The sequence below is a fragment of the Theropithecus gelada genome, chromosome 1, assembly GCF_003255815.1.
Source record: "Theropithecus gelada isolate Dixy chromosome 1, Tgel_1.0, whole genome shotgun sequence".
NCBI classification, from domain to species: Eukaryota; Metazoa; Chordata; class Mammalia; order Primates; family Cercopithecidae; genus Theropithecus; species Theropithecus gelada.
This window is the reverse complement of record NC_037668.1, coordinates 104,888,914-104,908,775: the sequence shown is the minus strand read 5'-3', so window position 1 is coordinate 104,908,775 and position 19,862 is coordinate 104,888,914. Positions and strand designations below refer to the sequence as shown.

Here is a 19,862-nt window from a genome sequence, read left to right as displayed (position 1 = left end):
CAACATATGGTTACTCTTCTGGAAAGCAGCATTAATAATGGCATGCACAATTATATCAGAATCAAAAATAAATGACTTTAACAGATTTATGAACAACCTTATGGATAAACTCATCAATCAAATTTAAATGCTTGAATAATGCAATAATGCCACTTATTAGACAAGCCTAAAGAGAATAGATACATTTTATTGTTGCCAAGAGTAACAAAATGCAATAGAGGTCATTGGGGATTCTACAGATAAGGAAAAAAAGAAAAGACCTCATGTCCCATTAAAACAAAAGGGACAAGCACAAAGACAAAACCCAGAGGCTTAATTAAAATTATAAGTCTACTAAAACATACAAATTAAATGTGTTATAGTCCTCTGCCACTCAGAAGAAAGAATTATTTATTTTCCCCTAGGGCTACTTTTTCTTAACATGCCTCTCATCATTTTTTTCGAGATATCAAAATTGGGGCTTTGCTAAATCTTTGTCCCTTTCCCATTAGTGATAAAGGAAACAGTCTCACTTTGCTTTTGTCTCTTCTTACTAGAGTTTTGAATCACAGCTACTTCTCCCTCTCTTTTCTCTTCATCGCCTCACTGTCCTCCAATACAGCACTATTAGTGTTGAGAAATGAAAAAAATATAAATATAGCCAATGTTAAGAAAATAATGGTACATTCCTAAAATATATTTTATATATCATTAAAATACTTTTTAGAACTCTGAATAACAAGGAAAAACAAAAGCAATACAATATTAAAAATGCAAAAGCCAGATATGAAATGATGTATTACGTGTTATTTGAAGGTGTTAAAATATATACATAATTTAAAAACTTCTGTACAGTAAAAGGACATCATAAATCAAAAGACAAATAACAATTGGGGAAATATTTGCAATACATGATAGACATGAAGTGTATAGGTATAATATAAAGTAAACCTTTACAAAGCAATTTTAAATAAGATAAAAATCACAATTTAAAAAAGAGCAGTTCACAAAAGAAATGAAATGGTAAATTAATATCCAAAAAGATGTTTGATTGTACTATTAATGAAAAATTACCTGTAAAAATGGCCCATCATTTTTACCTAACAAATGGGGTTAATATTTCATTTTTTCCTAGTAAATTTCTCCTAGAGAAATATTAGTAATACTGATAAAGGTATGGAGAATCCATCTTTTCCTGTATTGCTAGTGAGCGCATACATTCTCACAACTTTTATTTCGGCAATCCTGAAATACACATCAAAATTGAACCAATAATTCTTCTTCTAGAAATTTGTCTCAAGGAACTATTAGGTTAAGCACAAGAATGCATGTACAAGAAGCTTCACTGAAGCATTATTTCAGAGAAGAGAAACCTAGAAACAACCTACATACTCATAAATGAGGGATTAGCTGCATACATTCTAGAATATCTATCTATCCATTTGAAGAAATTCTCTGCAACAATTAAAAATACTTTTTTCATATTTCTTGATAATCAAAAGATCTCTCTGAAATTCAACTGAATAAAAGAGCCAGATGCAAGGCATGATATACAGTGACCCCTACATAAATTACAGAGACACCTGTGTGTGTAGGTATGAATAAAGAGATGACGGAGTAATTACCAATAGATTAGTAATGGTTGCCGCTGGGTGATAGTTGAATTTTCTAAATAAGCATGCTATTTTAACTTTCGCAAAAGATTTATATGCAAAGATAAAAGTGATTCACACTTGATAGTGGAATTATAAGTGACTTCTCTTTTACAGCATTCATTACTTTTTAACATTTTCTTTGCTTTGTACTTTATATATTTTGTATGACTTTGCTTTATTTCATAACAAGAAAAATAAAACAACAAGGAAGAGAAGAGCCATGGAATTGCTGGTGCCTACTTCCTCTGATCCTGCAAGGCAGATCCATTTGCTCAGTTTTCCCACAAGTGTGTCAGCTGGAGTGGGAGGCACGGAGCTGTCAGAGTTCTGTGAACTTGGCCAGGTTTCTGTAACCAGAGAGCCCGTCAAATCTGCATGTGGTACCTAAAGAGCTGCATGTGGGTTGAAAGTCCTGGTTTCAGTGTTGCTGGCTTATGGATCAAAATGTCCTTTTAGGTCCCAACCATCTCTTCTAGAGAATTTTGTCACTAGTTACCTTTTAAAATATTGCCTCTTTAAAGTTGAGAACTGCAAAACAGACTTTTTGAAAAGGAAATTTGCATTTCCCACAGTTCAAGAGATGCAAGAAATGTTTATATTTATTAATGAAATACCAGAAAAAAATAGAATCTAGGTTTTTATTTGTATATATATATTTAAAACATATCATCCATTATGGAATGTATCGTGTAGGACACACATATCTTCTTATTGCTTGTTCTCTTCATTAAGTATCAAATTTTTGCCTTGGATGGCTGCACCTAATGATGGAGGCTTTGAAACTCCTGAAGGCATTTCCATGAGAGACTCTGTCATTTGAAATTTTAAAGCAAAGAACTCACTCTTTTTAATCTGAATTAATTTCAGTGCAGTGATGACTGAAGGAAGGAAAATGGACTCAGCTCTGATCCTGTCAGCCCTATCGTCTTCAAGATTGAGTGACTCTGATGGTAATAATAAACTGTGTCTTTGGCTTTGAATTGGCAAATTCAAATAGATTGCTTTAAGAAAACCAGGTGATGTGGTTTGGGTATTTGTGCCCTCCAAATCTCATGTTGGAATGTGACCTCCAGTACTGGAGGTGGGGCCTGCTGGGATATTGAATCATGGGGGCAGATCCCTCATGAGTGGCTTAATGCCATCCCCTTGGTGATGAGTGAGTTCTTCTGTTAGTTCATGAGACTGATCTGGTTGTTTAAAAGAGTGTAGGTAGCACCTTTCCCCTCCTTCACTCTTGCTTCTGCTCTTGCCGTGTGATGTGCTGCTCCCCCTTCGCCTTCCACCATGATTGTAAGCTTCCTGGGGCCCTTACCATGAGCAGATGCCAGTGCCATGCTTCCTGTGCAGTGAGCAGAACTGTGAGTCACTTAAATCTCCTTTCTTTATAAATCATCCAGTCTCAGGTATTCCTTTATAGTATTACAAAAACAAACTAACACACCAGGCCATCTGGAATTACTTACTCTCCTTAGTTTCAAAACACTGAAAAATAAATCTAATTGCTGCTCATGGGTCTGTACAGGTCAGGAATGTTTGGACACAAAGGATTACAGATTTCTTCAGGGTTTCTTAGAAGCTTTTGGTTACCTTAGTTGAAATTGCCCTTGGTCTGAAACCATAGGTGTTTGAGCTCATAGAACTGGATGCTCCAGTCGTTCTGCACCAAGGATATGGTGTAAATGGAACTTCGGTACATATATGAAAGTATGTGAGGAAACAAAGAAACACATTTGAACTAATTCTTCCATCAAGTTGTCATCGTAGAGAAAAGGGGAGAGGCAAAAATTCTGGTTATGAATATTTTAAGGAAAGACCAGTATATTAAATGCCTTGGTATCCTCCATTAAGTCCAATAAATGTTAGACACAAAGTTTGAGCTCATTAAAAGGAGTGTATTCATCCAGTCACTCAGAAGATACTTGTGTGTTCTTACATAAAAGTAACTGTGGAGGGGATATTAAGATGCATGAAATGGACCTGCCCTCCAGAAACTTAATTCAAATTAATCTTCTCCTCCCAGTAGAAGCATGATCTCTAGATACTTTCAGAGTATCTCTTCAGTGTGCTGCATTTCATGTCTTGCAGTTGAAATTGGAATGGAACGGCTTAGTGGAATGGGAAAACAATGCTACTGAACAGAATCTGGTTTGTGGGCTTTGTAGATAGAAATAATATTTCTTTATCTGGAGGTAAAGGTCCTTTGTTCACACTTCAACTTACATAGATGCACACACTCACCCACTCACACACACTCAACAGATTAAGACAACCCAGCAGAAATCTGTCCCTCCTACTCTTTGGCATCACATTTTTGTACCGTCATGCTGTACTTATTTGACCATATTTTCAATAGAACTTTCATTTGATGCATTTGCAAAAGCTCAGGAAAGTGCATGCAGTATATTTTCTTTGGAATGGCCATTAATTTTTAAGATGTTGGAGCTGATACTTTATAGTTTCTGTGAATATCTATATAGTATGTATGAGATGTGATATGAAGTCATCCTATCTTGAGATCATGCTTTTCCAAATACACTTAATTGTTCTGCTGCAAATCCATGAGATCTAACCTCAGTGGGACTAGTGATGGAACTGGTTTTTGTTGTTTGTTTGTTTGTTTGTTTTTTGAGATGGAGTCTCACTCGCTCTGTCTCCCAGGCTAGCGTGCAGCGGTGTAATCTCAGCTCACTGTAATCTCTGTCTCCTGGGTTCAAGCGATTCTCCTGTCTCAGCCTCCCAAGTAGCTGGGATTACAGCTAACTGCCACCACGCATGGCTAATTTTTGTATTTTTAGTAGAGATGGAGTTTCACCATGTTGGCCAGGCTGCTCTTGAACTCCTGACCTCAAGTGATCCACCAGCCTCAGCCTCCCAAAGTGCTGGGATTACAGGTGTGAGCCACAGTGCCCGGCTGTGGGTAATCCTTTCATTCATCTCTAGTTGACAAATGAGTACCTTCCACATGGACTGTCCCAAACCCTGTCCAATGGCTGTAGGTCTCCATTCTCTGTTCCTGATTGTCCACTTACTCTTTTTTTTTTTTTTTTGCATTATTTCTTTCTTTACAATACATATGCTTTTTATATTCTTTTTCTTACCTTATTTTAGTGGTTGGAAGTTCCAGTACCATACTTAAAAAGAATGACACCAAATGTCCTTTCATTGTTCCTGATCTTAAAAGGAAGTATTCAGTCTTACCCTGTTAGGTATGATATATGCTGTAAGGGTTTCTGTGTAGATGTTCTGTATCAAGTTGAGTAGGTTCCCTTCTCATTCTTAGTTTGCTGAGAGCTTTTTTCATGAATGGGTGCTGGATACTGTCAAATGTTTTTCTGTGTCAATTGAGATACTCATGTTTTCCTCCTTTACTCTGTTAATGATTTATTGACTTCCAAATGGTGAATTAGTATTGCATATCTCTGAAGTTTTTCAATTGCAAATCCAATTTCATTAATGGTTATAGAACTATTCTGGCCAAGGCTTGGTAGTTTGTAATTTATAAAGAATTGGTCTATTTCTCCAAATTTATGAATGTAAAGCTGCTCATAGTCTCCCATTATCCTTGTAATGACTGCAGAATTTGTATTGAAATCCTTATTTTATTTTTGCTGTTGGTGATTTCTGTCTTCTTGTTTTATAACTTTGTGAGTCTTACTAGAGGTTTATCAGTTTTATTGACTTGTTTTTAAGAATCAGTTTTTTGTTTCATTGATTTTTCTCCATTGTTTTCTTGTTTTATATTTCTTACTTTTCTTTGTACTGAAGATCAATCCCCAAGATAGGAAAAGAAGAGCCCCTTTTCACTCATTTTCTTTCCAGTTCTTAGTGTCTTCCACTATCTTTTCTCCATTCTTTCTGTGTTAGAGAAAGGGTGCTTTTCCCTCTTTCCAAGGATAAATTCTCTCTTCCCAGTTTGGTTTCAGTTTTCTCCTCTGGGGCCATGCCACATTTGTAACTTTCTTTTTTCTTTCATCTTCAAGCTATGCCTTAGACTCTAAATTTGTTCCTACTACCAGTCTACCCTAAATAAAGTTTCTCAGGCATAATTCTCACTAAAATATTATTTTATTGCTTTCCTTCACCAAATCTCTCAAGCAGGTAGTCTATATTCTCTGCCATTAGCAGTTCACTTCTCATTCATTATGGCTATTTCCTATTCTCATGACCATGCCTTAACTACGATTAAATGATGGTTTATACTACAGCAACCCACCCTGAGCTCTCTATTCTTCTTTCTACGGTATGTTTTCTGTTTGGGGACTTGGGCATTACTCTATTATTTGTGTTTCCATATTCAAACTCTTCAACAGAGTATCTGATTGACTTGTCAGTTACTCTCCAGTATAAATGTCAGATTGGCCACATCTACTTATAAGATTAGCCCATAGGCTGACTTTGGGCCAGCCACTGTTCCCTGATCCAATGCGTTGTGACCAGTATAAGAAGGTAATGCAGGTACACAGCATATGACTATGCATAAAAAACTTTTCAGAAGGAGGTAAGAGTGGGAACTTCTATGAAGCACTCAGAGTATACCACAATTTAAAATTCCCAATTGGGTATACTTACAGTGTTAGTTTGGGGTACTGGCCATTTTTAGTAAAGTAGATAAGTTGATTATTCAGTGTCAGACATTATATCTGAACTGGAAGGTTTTTTAAAAAGCCCAAAGATCAGTACTTTAAGATTTAAATTTCTTCACAGTTTCTATGGCATATGCATCTGAAATCCACCAAATTTTATCAGTCATATGGCTGTTTTCTTTTAATATGTCAAAGAATAATGAGACTGATTCATGGAAAGTCACAGAATTGACAGTAGCCTGGATTTTTAAATTTCTAAGTTTTGTAATTTCTTTGTAGAAGGTGAGAGTAAAAAAATTCACCAGCACTTCAAAAGCCCAGCTATGTAGAGCTGACTCAAAAAGCTGTTCTAAGATACTTGACTTTCCTTCCCTGGACATGAATGATATGGATACGCTTCCCTTTCCTTTTTCCTAATTTACATGTGAAATAAAGTCATCACCAGAAAGATGAATATAACACGTCAAAACATGATACAGGACGTTATTTCTCACTGCCTTAGTTTTCTGCAAATATTTCCATCTTTAAGTTTCAGCCCAGCTTTCTACCGTATTTAATGCCATATTTATAGTGTTTTCTCTGATTTTTATTAGCAGTTCTTTGTGAAACTGGTTATGGATCTTTTCTATTATTTTTCGTACAATGCTAAAAGATTCATTAGTGTAGTAATTCATTACTGTAGTAATACTGCAGTTCTCATTATCATCTTAGCGTCAACTCCCTGATTACAGTTATTTTAGGGCAAGGGTATTCTGATTTGCCAAGATTATAATGAAGAAAGGTCAGAAGTTTATTTTTTTATTTTTAAAGTAACTAAGAACTCTTGGCTTGATCTTTGGAATTTAGCTTAGCTCAGCCCCCATTCACTCAGCACTTATACTCTGTTAGGCACAGGGGATGTTAAGATGAATTAATACAGATTCTAAAACCAAAGACTTTATAGCCGAGGGGATGAGACTATTGGATATACGCTCAGTGCGATCACTGGTAAATTTCCTCCGAAAGACAGAGGAAAGGCACCTAGTCCTTTAATAGAGGGAGTGTCAGAGAAAACTTTTGGGAAAGGAACATGCCTGAGTCATGCCTTAACGACTAAATCGACACCCATTAAGGGAACAAGGTGGGGATTTTCAGCGAGTGGGGGAGCCATCTAGGAGCAATAACAGTGTGAACAATGGCGCACACATTCCTTGGGGCATGTGAAAACCTATAAGCTGCTTGGTACTTCTGGAGAGTAACAAGGCTGAATGGGAGGAGAGGAGCCAAGCAGCCCAAGACAGGAGGCACTGTCCGAGCCAGGCTGAGGCATTTTCCCTCAATCTTCATGTTATCGAGGCAGCCTGGAAGCTGTTTAAATTGGGAGGGCATGATCATATTTGTTCATTAGAGGGATCAGTCAATCAGCTGCAAGGAAGAGGAATTTGAAGGGGTAAAATCAGAGGCAGTCATCCAGTTCAGAAAGTTCCTCACTCACAATTACAGAGTAAGATAACCAAGGCCTGAGAACCGAGGCATTGCTAAGACAAGAAGAGAGGTGCTTACCTGAGGAAATTAAAAGGTAGGATTTTAATGCTGTTTTACAGTATCTTAATGATGTGCTAGTAAACCTTATCTATGAATGCAAATAAATGGAGAAGTAAACAGGAAATGGATAGAATACAGTCCTTACAATTCTTCAGTGTAGAGGCCACTTTATTTCAGTAAACCTCATTGAAACTCTATGTGCGCCTGTGTGTGTAACAGACACAGTTCATTTAAGAGTTATCTGTGTTGCTGTCTAGCTAAGGAGTGTTTATTCCCTAGGGATCAAAGTACCCAAATCTGGCAAACTCCAAAGCAGTGAGAGGGATGAGGACTGCCTGGTGCCCAGGTGCTCAGCTTGGAGTGTCATTCTTTTTTTTTTTTTTTTTTTTTTCTTTTGAGATGAAGCCTCACTGTGTCGCTAGGCTGGAGTGCAGTGGTGTGATCTCGGCTCACTGCAAGCTCTGCCCCCCGGGCTTCAAGCGATTCTCCTGCCTCAGCCTCCTGAGTAGCTGGGACTATAGGCATGTGCCACCAAGCCCAGCTACTTTTTGTATTTTTAGTAGAGACGGGGTTTTACCATGTTGGCCAGGATGGTCTCAATCTCTTGACCTTGTGATCTGCCCGCCTCGGCCTCCCAAAGTGGGATTACAGGCGTGAGTCACCGAACCTGGCCTGGAGCCTCATTCTTTTGACTTTCTCTTCTATTACTGATGTCGTGGTAAAAATGACCAACACATTAGAAGCATTTTCATTAGAGATCTCTTCTTTTCCTCACTCTCAGACTGGAATAGAAGCCAGAAAAAAGACTTCAGGCACATTATCAGCTTCATTCTCTTCTCCAACTCTATTTTCTAGAAAGATGGTAATTTCCACCGAGCTGATTAACATTTTTTAAAAATAAGTCTTCATATGTTACCTAGTGTGACAGTTAACTTATGTGTCAAATTCACTTGGCCATGGAGTGCCCAGACATTTGATCAAACATTATTCTGGGTGTTTCTGGATGAGATAACCATCTGAATTGGTAGACTGAGTAAAGCTTACTCTGCTCCCTAATGTGAGTGGGCCCCATCCAATCAGTTGAAGACCCGAATAGCACCAAAAGGCCCAGTAAGAGGGAGCACCTACTACTGACTGTTGAGCTGGGACATGGGTCTTTTCCTGCCTTTGGACTCGAACTGAAAAACTGGCTCTTCCTGGGTCTTCAGCCTGCTAGCCTTTGTATCAGAACTTACACCACTGGCTTGCCTGGGTCTCCAGCCTGGAGACTGTAGATCTTAGAACTTCTTAGCCTCATAATCACATAAGCCAATTCTTTATAATAAATACACACATACAAATATAAATATACGTTTATATGTAATGCCTATTGTTTTTGATTTCCTGGAGAACCCTGACTAATACACTACTATACCTAGGCAATAAATTTTCTACTAAAGAAAAACAAGACACCAAAATTTTACATTATTTATAACCTCATTACTCAGAGGCAACTAGAATATTGTGTGTAAGTTGGGAGTTCAGTTTTCCAAAAAAATGAATCGCAGTCTACAGATGTATTAGTTATCCTAGATCAATAATAGATTATGAATGAATAGACATTTTGACAATAATGACAATGTTTAGCCTAATTTTTCCTTGCTTGAGTTTAGCAATGTTTAATATTGCCAGCAAGTCAGTTTTTGTCTATCATGAACCTTACTCTTATGTGTTTTTTTAGTTCTTTTAGGTTTATCTTGTGTGAATTGCTTAGAACTGTAATGCTCATTCTAGGTTAAAGTCAAAATAAAATATTTGTTTTAATGTACATGCAAAGAGCAATAATAAAGTAGATGCATGAAAACTGGGTTCAAGGCAGGATGAAATAATGAGGTCAAAATTTCCTTTTCCAAATCAAAACCTGTATAGCTGAAGGAAGTGGAACTCATGGCCTCGCCCACCCGACTTTTCATTCACCGTGAGGGAGTTATTCTAGGAGGAACGAATTCTGGAGAAGTATAGCAATTCTGTTTAGAATTTCTATTTTTCTTTTTATTTGTCCTGTTAATCATTTACCAGTGTACTCTGTTGATACTTATACTCAATTTTTAGTGGCATTAACACTGATTATCAACAAAGAATTATTTACAGGGAAATTATACTAACATTATATTGGTTGAACCAAACATAAGAAAAAACTCATTGTTTGGAACATGAAGCCATAGCCACGGTAACATCAAGGTATATACTAATTACAAGAAAAGTACCTAAAAAGAAACAAAAACCTCATATTCCATATTGGTAAACACAATCCTTTTTTTTTTAAAGGCTTATGACACACCGTCTAGATTTTAAACGGAGCATTAAAAGAGAAATATGGAACAGTTTATTCAAGCCTTGTGGTTTCTCCTTATTGAGCACTAAAGATTGTTTCAAGTTCCCATCCTTTAATAACTCATTAGTTTTCTAGTGGAAACTAAAATCTTGATGTTTAAAGAAACATCCCTACATCAAAAAATAAAGTAAAATTTAGAACAGGATGACAACTGGAGGAGAAAATTTTCTGATCATAAAAGTTTTCAGTTCTAGTCCCTAAGACCAATGTATAGCATCTGCATAGGACATACAGATTTTTTTTTTCATTCCTTTAAAGAGAATTAAAGAGAAAACAAGAAGATTGAGAATTTCTTTGTAAATGTGTGATTGCTTTTAAAATGTGGAACAAAGGATGAGTCCTTTGGAGACAAAGGTGAAGCAGCTGCATGTAGCTGGATGAGGCTGGCTTAGTCCCGTCCCTCCCAGTTGTGTCATCCGTGCCAGCTTCCTACTTGCAAACTCGTGTCTCAGAAATACTTATGAGAACACAGGTACAGGAGTGCTTTCAATCAAAATTTGGATTCCCTTCTTGGTTTAAAGGTAAAAGATACTTTTTTCCTAAAAACTATGAACTACAAAAGCAAGGAAAAGTTAGCGATCTATTCTACAGGAGTATTTCAATGAGGTTTTTTTAAAATGCAGATGGCTAGATCAATCTTGCCTTTATTTTGGTAGAAAACATGTCTTCTGTTAACATTCCAAATTCTCAAGTAGAAAAAATGATTATTATTACCACCAAGGAAGTTTTATAAATGTGTTAAAATCTTAGCAGTATCAGCCTGAAGTATTTCCTAAGTGAGCGTATGTTCTGTCTTCCAATAGAAAGTGCAGTTTTTAAGAGCTGAATGTAGATCAATGGACTTTTCTCTCAGTGCACATGAAATTCTAGAGGCAAAAGGGTTAGCCTGATGAATGCCTCATTTTTATCATGTACAATTGCAGTGGGTGCTGAACTTGAATTATGCTCTTTTTTTTGGCCTTGACCACTTATTTAAATATACCATTTACCTAATGTATAGTCAGAGGAGCAGAATTTTATAATCACTGGGATTTTGAAAGGCATATAAATTACCACTGTCTGTGTCTTTACATCAACATAAATATCTCCAACTGTATGGATACAGATGTTAATACTGATAATACACATCCTATTCACGGTATTAATAAATGCTTATTCACACTCACATTGATAACAACCTGCAGAAAAGGTATCATTAGAAGCATATGATCAGTATTTTATAGTTTAAAATTAATATTGAAACTTTATAAGTGTTTGAGCAGTCATCAAACTGATATTTTAAAACTAAGATTTCCAAATCTCTGAGTTAGAACAGTCAGAAACATGAAACCTCTTATCTATGTCTAAATAAAAATGTTTGGTTGATTTCTTTGGGCAATCAGTTTTAGACAGCTAAAATGCTTTCCCCTGAAATTACAATATTTACTTAGCTTTTATTTTTTTCAAAGATTAAAAAATCACACATCTTTAACCACTGCAATTGTGACACTGCATATCACCACCCGCGTTTTCTAATTTCATGATTGCATATATTTACACAAATTATATAAATAAGATGCAATTACAATAATTACAGAGGAATAGGCAACAATTGAAAAAAATACAAATTCTCACTAAATGATATGAAAATTGTCAGACAAACCCATACAAGAATAGAAACTACTTTAAGATGAACCCAACCAGACAACAGCAAACAATCCAGCCAAACACCTTAGTCTCAACAACTTGAAACATGTTACACTGGGAGACCTGAGGCTTAAGGCTTAAGGGTAAAGTTCTTTTCCCTTAAAATTTGTTTCTCAGTCCTAGAATGTGAATGTTTAACATCTTGACTTTCCTAAACATATTATGACTACAGAACCTTTTTCCTTGGTGTTTTCTTATTGTTATTTCAAAGAAAAGGGAAGGATAATCACAAAATTAATGAAAAGCAAGCACACTACAGACAACTCTATGGAGTTGTAATTAGGAAAGAGCAGGTCCTGCTATGATTTTCTTGTCCTTTTCTCCAACTGTATATATCATTTTCAATGATTCACAGTCTAAGAATGTTATTTGTCCAATTTATTTTGCTTTTAGTTAAGAATATTCATAAGACAAATTATGCAACTCATCCATTTGAGAGCTCTATAAATTTTCCTGTAGTGTATTTTATTTGCATTGAATTTCTCACTTTGTTTTATATTGCAGACAAATATTCTTTTTTTTTTTTTTTTTTTTGCATGCCATCAGCCATGGGCTTCTTTATTGAGCACCAGATTTTCAGTACAAGTTGCCACAGAAGGAGGGTTTCAGATTCAACCACGCCCATGTGCAAGGGCGCTGGTCCCTGGCCAGGGCACATAATCAGAGACGTGATACGGCCATGCCGAGGTATACGTGTGTGCAGAAATGGACACACAGGCTTCAGGAGCATCAGTAACTGACGACTGAGATCATGGTCTTCTTGGAAGGCATACATGTAAAAATGTTGCTCAGCCCCACAGAGTTGGGATGACTCCACAGGGCGAAGGCTTGGAGGGGTGGCATCTTCAAAGGTGGTGCCCTGCAGAGGCTGAAGGTGGCATCCAATAGGCTTTATAGAGCAGGTTGAGAAGCTCCCTCTTCTCATCTTCTGGGAGGAAACTAGATTTGGCTGCATTGATGTTCAGCCTCTTAAACTCCTCTTCAGTAAAGCCCATGTCCCATTTGGTCATATGGTAATCAGTGTCCAGGGTGTACTTGAAGATGAGCAGGTCATCTGTGTTGAGTGAGTAGTTAGCCTGGTCATTTTTGAGCCGAATGACTGCATGCTCTGTGTCCGGCTTCCAGGCACCAGTGAGGTAGCTGGACCAGGGGCAGATCTCGAAGTGCATGTTTTCCTGCCACAGCCTGTCATAAAGGGCCTGGTCTTCCAGAGTGTGGTAGCCATGTCCCAGCCGCTCTGTCTTGAGTATGTCCACAGCCTCTTTTACTACTTTGGCTAAGCCCACCTCCCCAGCGTGGACAGTACAGTGAATGCGGCTCTTCACAGCCTCCTGGTAGGCCTGGACATGTCCAGGCAAGAGGCTGCTTCCTGGGATGGTCTCATCTCCAGCCAGGTCAATGGCCACCACGGTCTACTGCTGGTACTTCTTACACAGCTCCACCACATCAGGGGACCAGTTGGGCTGGTGGCGCATGCAGCACAGGATGGACCAGACCTTGACCCTGAAGTCTCGTTCCCGCTCCTGCAGGCCCTGGCCCACTAGGGCCACCACCTCGTCTGGGGTGAGGTCCCCTTCAGCCTGTTCCAGGGGATTGGCTCCACTTTGGAGTTGGCAAGCAGGTGCGGACTGTACCGCACCTCCACGTACACCACACCTTCTTTGGCCTTCATCTCTATAAACTCATAGGTGATCCTTTTGATAGCCTCCCGGCAGCCCGCAATAACAAGCATGTAGTAGTCAAACTTGGCCAGGAAGTCCAGGAGGGTGAGCAGTTTGTCCATGCCAATGACGTTCAGCAGCCCCTCTGCTGTGTTAGCTGGGAGGGTGATCCCTCTCCTCCTGCCATAGTATAAGATGGTTTCAGGCTTGATGGCTCCGTCTAGGTGGACGTGCAGTTCTACTTTGGGCTTGTCGAAGGCAGGCGTCTGGGTCATGGTGCCCGCATGCGCCCAGGCGCTGCTCCCTCCGCCGACGCTCTCCGCCCGTCTCTGCCGGCTCGGTGGCCACTTGGCTTTCTCTGGGGCCCGACAAATATTCTTAACATAAAAATTGGAAAGTTTGCCTCGTTGTTTTCTTTTTGCAACAATTTTACTAGATCTAAGACCGTGTCTTGCCAGCCTGTGGCAGTGAAAAATTAACATTTTGACACACCATACGTCTTCACAAAGGAACTTAGATTTGTCCCCATCCTAGCTTATTCATAGTTCCTATGTTTCAGTCACTATGCTGAGTTCCTTATGTACGTTATATTTTATGTAATACTTCATAACAACCCTGCAAGATGATCTTTTATAACAGCAGAATCCTCATTTTTACAGGTGTAGAAACTGAGGCTTTGAGGGTGTAAGTACAGAGACAGGTGTTGGCAGTTATACAGTTTTTGAGCCAAGATGTGGATTCTGGCCTATCTTAAGCATTTATATAGACATTTCTGACTTCCAACGTTGCACTAGATACAAGGTTGTGAGGATACAAAGGTGAATAACACATGGTCACTGCCTTTGAGGCACCTAATGTCTTACAGGTAAGAGAGATACAAACACCAATAATTTCAACATAAAATGAAAAGTGTTGAGAGAAAGGCCTGAAGAGTTTTTACTGTGAAACAGCTTTCTTAAGGCAATATTAGATGCTTCATGTGTTTTACCATATGGCAGCATAGCTATAATAACCACTGGGTAGTGATGATTTCAAGTAAGGATAAATCAAATTCCTTAGGAAATAAAACTAATATATAACTTCAGAAAATAAAACTTCAATTTCTTAGAGCATCAAATAATTGCATAGAATTGTAAATTCACTGATTAGATGATTAATGGAAAAATCTATTTATTAATTCATTAACAAATGATCATTAAGTACTTGCTCTGGGCCAGGTGATGCAGCAGACTTTGAAGACCGCAAGGATGAACAAGAAAGACAAGAACCCTGCTGTTACAGAGCTTACCTCAGAGAAACCCTACAGAGTGTGTTAGGTGCTATGTGAAGGGAGTGGAAGGTGCTAGGGAAGTACTCAGGCAAAGGTCTAACCTAGGTGTCCTGAAGGAAGTGAGGTCTAAACGGATGTTATAAAGTAGCCAAGCACAAAAGAGAGCTAAGAGCCTTGTGATCTGGAGGCAACCTGTCGTGTAAAAGTCTGGAAAGAAAGTAATATGATCTGAATGCCGTGTCCCCCTCAAATCCACATATTGAAATCTAATCACCCATGTGATGAGATTACGAAGTGAGGCCTTTGGGAGGTGACTGGGTCATAAGGGCAGAGTCCTCATGGATGGGATTAGCACCCTTATGAATGAAACAGGCTCCAGAGAGCTGCTTTGCCCCTTCCACTATGTGAGGACATAGTGAGAAGCCCCCATCCATGAACCAGGAAACAGGTCCTCACCTGACATCAAATCTGCCACTGCCTTGATCTTGGACTTCCCAGCCTCCAGAACTGTAAGACATACATTTCTATAGTTTATAAGCCACTTAGTTTATGGTATATTTTGTTATAGCAGCCTGAACAGACTAAGACAGAGAGCACAAAAAAAATAAGAACCTGAGAGAAATTTAGTCTGCTTGGAGCCATAGGTGGGAAAAGGAAAATGTTAAAAGGTAAGTAATAGATAGTATCATCAAAAAAAATCTATTTTATTCAAAAGGTTTTGCGCTAATTGTGCATGTAAGAAATAAACCCTTCCAGAGATTCTGCAGGTGGTTCTGCGTGCTAGAAACATCTCAAGTGTTCCCATAAATATAATGCATCAAATTAATAGTTTTAGCATTCCTGATTAACAATACATGAAAACATGAACCAAATATAGAGGAGGGGACTGGGACGATCTTGAGACTAAAACTGAAGTGAGCTAAGGCTGTAGCTAGAATACACTAGGTGAAGCAGAGGTCAAGACAAAGTGCAAGTATCTGTCCTCACAGCGCCATTTATAAGACTCCTCCTTGCTTAATAGGAGGAAACCTCATGTCAATGAAACACATGGCATCCAGGGATAGGAGCATGTGGACCCTTGGGTAGAGTTGGAGGAATTTAAACTCAGGACAAAGAGTGAGAAGATGTGGGCCTACACTTGCATGGTAAAGTACAGCAGCTTCCCAGAGTGTAGTGATGCAAGAAACTATGGAGCAGGAATTTCTCTCACTAGTCCAGGTACAGCCAGTGAACACTGACTAAATGTCTCTTCTACTTGTCATTGTTACTTCACAGAAAGAGCCCTTGTCTTGGACGTAGTGGTTTTTCTAAGTTGGCTTGCACTGTTAGCAAATGTGACAGCCTGCTGCCTCAAGTGCTTTTTCTGTCCCTTACTGCCAACAAGCAGGGTTGGGTGTGCTCAGAGATAATAGGAATAGGAGGCTTCACATCAGCGAGAGTAGTAAGCAGGGTCAAGATCAGAGTATATAGAATCTTACAAACCATGTTGAGGAGTTCATCCTAAGAACAGAAACCCAAAGAACGGTTTTGGTATAGAAATGGAAAAAATGAGAGTTGAATCTTGGATCCCTCCCGTGGTAACAGCTTGAAGGAGGCAAAAGAGTGAAGGGCTACAAGAAGACTCATTAGCAGAATGTTGAATGGTAGAATGATAGTGGTCCCCTCTATATGGGCAACAGTGGGTTGCTGAAAGTGAGTAGATTTAGGAAATAAATCGCAAGTGGCCTGTTGGGGTGTGTGGCATCAGTGATGGTAGAATCCAAGGTTGATAACTAGATGCATGATTTTGGAAACTGGCTTAACAATGATTAATAGAAAAAATAATGAGGAAATAGTGGTAAAAGGCCAAGATGGGTGAGCAGGAGAAGGCTGAGATGATGAGTTTTACTTAGAATATGTTGAAATAAGGTACCTATGGGGCATTCAAGGGGATGTGTCTAGTAAGTAGTTGGATATGCAGATCTGCAGCTCAGGAGGGAGACCTGGGGTTGAGATATAGACAAATATCTTGCATTAATTTATACACACTTCCAAGCAAAAGAGACAAGTTCAATTTCCAAACATATACACCTTCCTATTTAAGAGAACTTTCTGTTTATATCCCATGTTATCAATCAGAAGTATCTTCATTAATTCTTGTCATACCTGTACTCAACAATCAAAAAATTATAGAAGGAGTACTATTTAATAATGATATCCCTCTAAAATTAAACATTTTAAGTGGCATTAACTCTCTTTTCCATCTTATACAGACTTCCAAGAATAATTATCTGATCAGGAAGTTCAAAAGTTCAGATACTATTTTAACCGCTTTTCTCAATTCAAATGCTTACTTCACCTTTAGCAACAGTCAGGAAAGACACTGCCACTTCATTTCCCCCATAGAGGAAATGATTCTTGAAAAATGCTGCCAAAAAACACCAGTGTGAGAAACCTTAATGAAGTGGCTTTATTCTAGCTCTTGGAAAGCCGCTTTGGTTAGGGGTATGCAACTTTTCTTGTCATATTCTCCATCTTGAAAGGGCTTTTAACTCAGATATATCACTGCCCAACAGAAAGAAGTGTTGGCAGGCTTTTTTAAAAAACATTACTTGAAATATTTTGTTACCAGGTAACAGCTTAAATACCATTTGCTACTCCTCAGTTAAGAAAAAGAAAAAGGAAGGGCTCATTATGGCTTTTCTTCCTCCGAAATGATGCTCTTTAAGACAAGAGCATCTTGTTTGCTTTCAAGCAGTTGGGTCATGCTAATGTTCTGCATGTTTCTGGAGCAGAGAATTCAGCAATAGCACGATAGAAGGCACCTTTCTCATCTTAACACCAGCTAAAAAAGCACTCCCTCTAAGGAAAGCCTGCAGCAAATTAAAGAGATGAATTTATTCCTCCCTTCCCTCAAATATTCCTGTATATGTCAAATAAACCTAAATATACCCCAGTGCATTTACTGGAAATATTTTCTTGATGGTTTATACATGGACCCCTATTTGCAAAATACTGACTCAAGAAACTAAGATTTCATTCTATGAAAATAACTTTGCAATACCGAAGTTTTGTCTTTACGAGTGGAAAATGTATTTTTAGTCATTATCAACACATAGCATTTTTGGTATTTCACAGAACTCAAAGAAAATCCCCTTCACCCAATCACCATTTGAAGAATAGTGCCCTGATAGTTAAAATTATTTTCCTTAATAATTAATAAGAATAAGGCTGGTTTCTGATTTGGACATAAGCACACAGTGGAGAAATACACTGTTCCCTTCCCATTTGCATCCATCTATACCTTCTGTCTCTAAGTAAATTTAAGGGGAGGTGTCTCACAGCCTGACCCATGCAGCAGGGAACGGCCACAATCATTGTTAACCTGACATTAGGAAGAACAGCTGGACAGTTTGCTTCCAAGATAATAAGAACAAAACGACTAGGCTGGAAGGGGTCTACTCTTTCCATGCCCAGGAAATCGTAGCCCATAACTCTGACTCTTGTAAGGGGTTATCCTGCCACCTCACCCTTCCTCAGTGTCTCTACTCCTTTGAATAAGCATTAGAAATAAACACGATGTGCTCGCTGTCTTTAGGGAAAGTAAACAACAACAAGGCTATTTAGTTTCTTTTTCATTTCACTTTTGTCAAAGTCTAACTTACATAGAGAATGGTGCATAAATAACAAGTGCACTACTGAAAGTATTTTCATAAAGTGAACACTTCATACAAACAGCACCCTGATCAAGAAACGAAACACTGTCAGCACCCCAAAGTCCCTCCTGTCCTCCACTCGCCCATTCACAACCCCCCACAAGGACATATACTAATCTGTCTTCCTATAGCATAGATTCATTTAGCCTATTTTTGAACTTTATGTAAATGGGATCATATAGTTTGTATGTCTGTTAATGACTCTTTTTTTTTTCGTTTAGACAGTCTCACTCTGTTGCCCAGGCTGGCGTGCAATGGCACAATCTTGGTTTACTGCAACCTCTGACTCCCAGGTTCAACCGATTCTCCTGCCTCAGCCTCCCAAAGTCGCTGGGATTACAGGCATGCACCATTCTGCCCAACTAATTTTTGTATTTTTAGTACAGACGGGGTTTTGCCATGTTGGCCAGGCTGGTCTCAAACTCCTGACCTCAAGTGATTCGCCCGCTTCAGCCTCCCAAAATGCTTAATTACAATCCTGAGGCACTACGCCTGGCCGAATAACTCTTTTCACTCAATATTAGGTTTGTGGGATTCATTCATATTGTGTGCTTTTGTAGTTTGTTCATTCTTGTTGCCATATGGTATTCCATTATGAATATACCACAATTTATTTGTCCAAATATTGATGGATATTTGGGGCTAATAAACTGTGTTGTTATGAACATTCTTGTACATGTCTCTTATTAAAGGTATGGATTCCTGTCACAGCACCCTTAACCATGAATTTGAGTCCCTTTCCCTTTCTCTTCTCAACTGAGCTCTAATATAACCTTCCTCTGCAAAGACCAGATCCCTTATTGACCTCACAGACATGTGTAGTAGACTTTCACCCTTCTTACCATCTGGTGTCTATTCATCCTTTTCCCAGGAAAATGACCTATTTACAACCCAAGTATTCAGGTGGAATTTCTTCCCCAGAAGCATGCGGCTTGGGCCTATGCTGGTTAGAGCATCACATTCCTGTTTTATTTTTACAATTTAGATAAAATTCACAGCTGTGTGAATTCACCCACTAAATTCACTCAACTGGATGACTTTAGTTTATTCAGAGATATGTGAAACCACCCCCACAGTCAACTTCAGAACTTTTTTTTGCCCTTTAGCCATCAATCTTCTACCCACATATCACCCCCAGCCCTGAGCAATCACTAATCTACTTTCTGTTCATATGGATTTGCTTATTCCGGACATCTCGTATAAATGGGATTATATAATATGTGGTCCTTTGTGGCTGTCTTATTTAACTTAGCATAATGGTTTCACGGTTTCAAGTTTCCTTCGTATTGTAGCATCTATCACTAACTACTGTATTTCATTGCATCTTATGGCCAAATAACATTTAATTGTATGGATACGCCACATTTTATGTCACATTTTGCTTATCTATTCAACAGTTGACACACATTTAGGTTTTTACCTTATGATTGTTATG

General features: G+C 38.5%; 1 protein-coding gene and 1 pseudogene across 4 annotated transcripts in view; both read right to left on the bottom strand.

Moving 5' to 3' along the window:
• The window catches only part of ST6GALNAC5 (ST6 N-acetylgalactosaminide alpha-2,6-sialyltransferase 5), a 190,061-nt gene that overhangs the window by 137,038 nt on the left and 33,161 nt on the right, over positions 1–19,862 (bottom strand). The window lies entirely within an intron of this gene.
• LOC112604824 lies at positions 12,316–13,824 on the bottom strand (annotated as a pseudogene). Its single transcript, XR_003115286.1, has one exon. The product of XR_003115286.1 is annotated as an adenosine deaminase pseudogene (transcript).